This window comes from Schistocerca cancellata, chromosome 1, assembly GCF_023864275.1.
Source record: "Schistocerca cancellata isolate TAMUIC-IGC-003103 chromosome 1, iqSchCanc2.1, whole genome shotgun sequence".
Taxonomy (NCBI): Eukaryota; Metazoa; Arthropoda; class Insecta; order Orthoptera; family Acrididae; genus Schistocerca; species Schistocerca cancellata.
Genome location: NC_064626.1, coordinates 494,526,215 through 494,531,869, shown reverse-complemented (window position 1 = coordinate 494,531,869; position 5,655 = coordinate 494,526,215).

The window sequence follows — 5,655 nt, the reverse complement described above, 5'->3', positions numbered from 1 at the left end:
CACTCTGTCATCTTGATCAAAATAAAACAGGTTGACAACATATTAAAATTCATATAAAATATAGAAAATGGTATAGCTATTCCAAAATCGTCAAAATCCGTAACACTATCAGGAAATGGAATACTATTTACAAAATTAATCAGAGTACATGGTCATAAAAAATAGGTATATCAAAATACGCAAATTAATAATTAATTGCATAGAATACACATTTTTATGTAACCTTTCCATAATTAATACTCTCGCCATGAAAGTCCACGCTAAACAAGAAATAATATACAGCAGATCGACAAAAACATAAATATTGACAGCAGAATTCTTTCACATCAGCTGTCTGGGAAGAAAAACAACTCCGCCTTCCGCACTCGCAAGTACAAAGAATGCCGACAGCGGCACAAGAGCCGACAGCGGCACAAGAGCCGACAGCGGCTCCGCCTCGCCACTATTGTTGCGCCCGCCTGTGCGGCACGCTTGATCTCACTCGCCCTTTTAACGGCATTTCCAGAACATGCGTTTCACTGAATTCTTTCGGAAAAACTCACTCCAGAGCAATCTCAAGGAGTCCATTAACACTATCACAGTGGATAACTCGACACTGTCCATCAACACACGCATGTACTATCCTGAAACTCAAAACGGCGTCTAAGTACATCGACAATGACTAGTAAATTACACATATTCATGAAATCTTACAGCTATTTACAAAATCATATTTACATTCCTTAATCTACTGTGACTCAGCTGAAAACTTAAACTAGCAGCTTGGATTTTTCAGTTGATTAGATCATGATTAAATTGATTAAAAGTTAATTGATTAATCAAAATTAATTACTCATTAATTACAACTTCTTTAATGACCTTGGTCAGTCAAAAGCATAGCAATCTAGCAAATCGTTAAATCTTACACTCTATTTTACATACTGTACAAATTACCCATTGTGTGGTATTAATCGATTCTAGGTTGGTACAATTTCAAGTCTACAATGTTCCGTATACCTAATAGTTTTCCAGAGCTTGGATACTCTAAGCAATAAGCATTTGTGTGAGGTATACCAATGACTTTATATGGTCCATTATAAACAAACTTAAATTTAGAGATTTCATGGTCAATTTCGCTCGATTTCTCATGAGCTTTTACAAGTACTAAGTCTCCGATTGCAAACTTAGCAAAACGCGCTTTAGCATCTTGACAACGTATGCGAGCATCGGATTTTTAGCTTCATTACTTCTCGCAAACGATCTTTTTTTCACACCAATACTAATGTCAATCCGTGGAGGGAATTTGATTATCTCTTCCAATTCACTTTCTACACTTTTGTCAATGCCGAAATTCCTCACGTTACGGCAGTTCAAATTCATTCCTATGTCTATGTCATCCGGCCAGTTAACAATGTGTATAGGCTGGTATTGCCTATGCACACCATCTCCTGCCTCGTCAAAATCAACTACCATTGTTTTATCTAGTGACATACATGTCAAAGTTTTGCTTTCCCAGTTAATCACTGCACGATACTTTAATAGCCAATCTAACCCGATAATTACTTCCGTAGTCAAGTCTGGCACGACGACCAACTCTTGTTCAAATCGTGCCCCACATATCTCGAAGTGGACAAAAATCTGTTTTGTGACCGGTTTACTGGCCTTCCCAGTAGCACCGATAATTTTCACTCCTGTTACTGGCATAATTACGATGCCAGGTCTGTCTTTCAGTAACTCAAATGTTTTCCCAGATACAGCAGTCAATTCTGCACCGGTGTCAATCAACACGTTTAGTTGTAGGCCGTGCATATTAACAGACACCACTATCTGTCTACACTTGTCCTCGACTGTTTCTTTATTTTCCCACAGTAAATCCTCGTCTATATCCAGGTCATTCCAGAAAAAACCATCCGGCTTTGATCCTAAATCCGGCTTATCTGGCGGCTTTTTCAGCCTCTGTTCACATACAGTTTTAATTTCAACACGTTTGTCCTGAGGCTTAGTCTGTAGCTTCGCCTCCAATAACGAAACCTTTTCCTGTAACTCGTCAACTAGTGAGTGTTGCTTTGCTATCAATTCACTAATTGTCACCTTCGTTGATTCCACTTTGGTCAGATTGATCTCATCTGCCAATCTACCTAGAGGAATGTGTCCAGTAGTATCTGCAATTACTTCCTCTGGATCTGCGCATCCCACACTGGCACCGTCCGACCGTATAACGTCAGCTCTTACCTCATACACGCTGTAATCTATGTGCTTTTCTACCAATCGTGTCTGGCTATCACTAAAATTCTCGTACTCTTTCTCCTTAATACTTTCGCAATGTTTAAACTGGAGTTTTGCGTCGGATGGGTCGGCTACTTCTACCACTATAACTTTCGGTAAAGTCTGCCGGTCAGGGCCAGAACTTTTCGTTACTACTTCAACATCCAACTCTTGCGGGACGAAACACGACGAATCTGACTCGTGCTCCCCATTAACATCAATTATTTCTGGTAAAGTCTGCCGGTTAGGGCCAGAACTTTCTATCACTTCACAAACACCACCTTCCTGCGGGACGAGACGCGGCAAATCCTGCTCGCGCTCCCCAGAAACACTTCTCCCGTACAGGCCCCTATAATCTCTTAGGTCGTCGTATAAGCGACCGAACTGCCTTAACCAGACCTCATCCCTCTCTGCATCCCCTCGCTGGATGACGGACGTTTTATCCGACATCTGATCTTCTCTCAACACTTGCGAATCATTCTTAAACTCAATCTCCATTTCCGCTGTGGATGTTACAGGTGCCACTTTATAATCGATTTCCGGAACACTACTTAAATTGTTCTCACTGACAGTGAATGTATTTTCTACTGCCGTGTATACAGCTGATCTACTACTTGTGGGCGCACTCCTTTCTCTTAACACTGGCACACTCTCCCGCCGTTGATTATTCCATACGGAATTTTCATAACGGCGACACCTGGGTTTTCTCTTGTTATTGGGCCTCCAAAATTTCTCCACGCCCTGTCGGCCCCTCACCGGCGCGGCTAATGGTTTCCCTGTCTCGTCCCAGCAGATACGCTCCCCGGATGCTGCTGAGGCGGTTGATCACACTCTCTGGCGTTATTACTATTCTGCGAAGCCCGTATCACGCTAGTATGATACTGGTTTCCGTCATTCCTGTTATTATTTGCATTGTACCGATTGTTACTACGGTCCGAACCATTATTGTTATTGCTGCCATGGTTGCGGTATGCATTATTCCCATGGTTATCGTTGTTGTGGTTGCTGTGGTACCCGTTGTTGTTACCACGGCCTCTACCACTGTCGCGATTATTGCGCCAATTGTCCTCGTCCTCCACTCTTTCCAGGAAATCATTTATTGTCCTGTAATTGCTTCCTACGTAGCGTTTTGTATCATCTGGAAGCTTCTTGTAGAGTTCCCAGACTATTTCGGATTCCGTGCGGCTATCACGCAAATATTCCAACTTGCGGATCCAGCCCTCACAAAACTCCTTCATCGAACCGCGCGAATTCGCATCGAAAGGCCTCGATACGACAAATTCGCGCCAGACACTTTGCTGTTTTTGCTCTGACCAGTATTCAGCCAGAAACAAATTTTTAAACTCGTCAAAAGTCAGGTTCATAATGTTGAGGTTTAAGCCCCAACGCTTGGCATCACCAGCCAGCACATCAATAACCGCATTAATTTTTCTCTCATTAGTCCATGATCTGGGTAAAACTCTTTCACAATTCTTAATGAAATCCGTCGCGTGTATACCGCCTTTTTTCAAGAGGTCGAACCGCTCCTCTTTCGTCAACAATTCCGAACTATGTGCACAGATTGGCACATAGCTCTGTTTTTCGTCAAGTTTATTTTCTAATTCCGACACTCTCGTAATTACTTGGCAAGTGGTTGTCGCAAGCGTTTCTACTTCCCTTTTTTTTTCGCAGGTATTAGCCTGCTTCGTCACTTTGGTATCTACTTCGGATACTAAAGCCTTTAAAGTTTCCACCTTCTTTTGATCCTCTTTTTTCACTAATTGAATTTGTTCCGTCACCTTATTCTCGATGATCGGAGCAACTGCTTCTCCTACACTTTTCTCGATTCTGCTAATTTCGGAATAAAAACGACTATTTATGCTCGCAATTTCCGCCTGAACGCCTATCATTTCCTGTTTAAGATTACCGATTTCGGTATTAATTACAACAATATCTTCTTTGATTTTATCAACTTTTGTGCTAACAACTCCAACATTGTTGTTAACAACGTTAATAGCTTTGTTCTGATTGTCTAGCATCCGTTCAATTTTTTCAGACTGAGCTTCTTGCTTGACAGCATGAGCTTCTTGCTTGGCAGCCTGAGCTTCTTGCTTGGCAGACAGAGCTTTAATTTCTGCCGATTGACTCTTGATTTCGTTAATCAAAACATTCAATAAATCAGTTAAATTCCCGGAAACTACCGGTTTTACTACCGTAGCGGCTTCCTCTTTAATTGTCCCCCCGTATTCGTCATCAAGGGATTCAGATTTGATTTTCACTTCCGATTCCGAAACATTTTCTAAAGTTTGGAATTCCATTTCTGCTCTCTGTTGCGTTTCGGCGGTCGCGTCTTTCATGCTAGCCGCCTGCCCCTGAACAATGGGTACCGCGATGCGCGTTTCCCACTTTTCGACCGATTGTTCCTTATCCAAGTCTACCAAATTTTGGCAATTGTTGCCTTCACTCATTTTAATAATTTTCAATATAAATGTCAAACCACAAATATAATTAGGATTACTCCCACTACTTATTCTCGCTGACGTAACGGCCTGTACGTAACCAGTACTTTGTTACGAGATTTGCACAATGCAAAATTCGTGTCCAGAACAACCTCAAATCCGAAGATTGTCCTGTCACCAGGTCGCCACGTGTAACCTCCCCCTCACTTATGGACCTTAATGACCGTGAAAAATTAAACCGCGTGTACCTAATGGGAATTTGGGAAAAGCAATCGTCACCGAAGTTAATTTGTCGGTAAAGAGGGAGGAAAGGGTTACATCTAAATGAAAGGAAAAATGCTAATGAAACTGGTGGAAATTAATTTTGAAATAGGGGTAAAGCTAATAAGGAAAGTAAATGTGCGGCCGTTACGTTAACAATCAACTAGCGGTAATTAGATATTTGAGATTTGGGGGAAATTACGGTCGCCAGTCCTAAGGACAATTACTATAGTAACTGAAAAAGAAAGATTATTACACATATAATTGAGGCACTGAGAGCACAAGCGGACTAACCCACACTTTTTGTGAATTTGAGGTATTGACATGTTGTGATAACAGTATACGAGTATTATGCAATGCATGTTGATCTGTTTGTTTATCTGAAGGTTTGTCTAATGTAGCAACGTAAACATTGCTGTTGCACTCAACCGCCGATAGATACCGTTGAGAGCAGGGGTGGACTATGCGTCATAGTCCATTTGTGCTCTATGCTCTCCGTCCACTGCCATTGCGCGTGACGCCGGCGAACGAAAGACTTGTGTATTTAGTGTGGAACAACGTATTGGACCAGTGACCACGTGGACGTGTATTTCAGTTGATCAGCATGTCAGCCCCTGCGAAAAGCGTGGAGGAGCAGTTGGAAGGTTAGTTTGTATTGTGTTCCATTCCTTTTTTGCGGATAACATTGTCGATTGTACACTAACGCGTTCAT